Raw genomic sequence first — 785 nt, 5'->3', positions numbered from 1 at the left:
AGCAGTAAAATAGTGCACAGTTGGTTCCAATAAAGAGTCAAAACAGATGTGGAACTGCGATAACACAGTGTGGAGCTGGAAGAACACAGCAGGCCAGGCCTCATCACAGGAGTAGGAAAGTTGACATTTCGGGTCGGGACCTAAGGTTCAACTTTCCTGCTCCTCTGATGCTGCCTGGCCTGCTGTGTTCCTTCAGCTCCACATTGTGTTTTCTCTGACTCCAACACCTGCAGTTCTTACTATCTCAGATGTGAAACTGACATGTTTCTCTCTTCACAGACGCTGTCAGACCTACTGAGCTTCTCCAGAACTTTCCGTTTCTAAAATAGAGTCAGTACTTAGCGATGACGCTCATCAGCACTCATTGTAGCTCACAGAATGGCTGTGCCAGCCATCCAGTTTCTTTCCCCTTAGAACCATCACTTCCCTTGCACAAATTGTCTCCATGGAGTGCTGCCCAGTGAGCTTAATGTAGAAAGGTCAGTGCAGCTTCAGTGGACAAAAGGGCCTCTTCTTTGCTGTATCACTGTATAACTCCATAGTCAATAGCCACAATCTTCCTGGACACCTCATCCATGCAACTCAGCTTCAGCAAAACTAGCCTAACAACACCATCTTGCTTGGTCCAAGATCAAATCAGCCATCTCTTCAGAGTTTAGAGTATGTACTTTGGAGCTTAACAATAGCCAGCTGAAGAATGCTTCTGGTAGATCATTTAGTGCTGAGGTACAGTCATCCATTTTAGAGATAGTAGGAACTGCTGATGCTGGAGAATCTGAGATAAC

Source organism: Rhincodon typus, chromosome 4 (assembly GCF_021869965.1).
Source record: "Rhincodon typus isolate 14 chromosome 4, sRhiTyp1.1, whole genome shotgun sequence".
NCBI classification, from domain to species: Eukaryota; Metazoa; Chordata; class Chondrichthyes; order Orectolobiformes; family Rhincodontidae; genus Rhincodon; species Rhincodon typus.
This window is presented reverse-complemented; position numbering follows the sequence as displayed.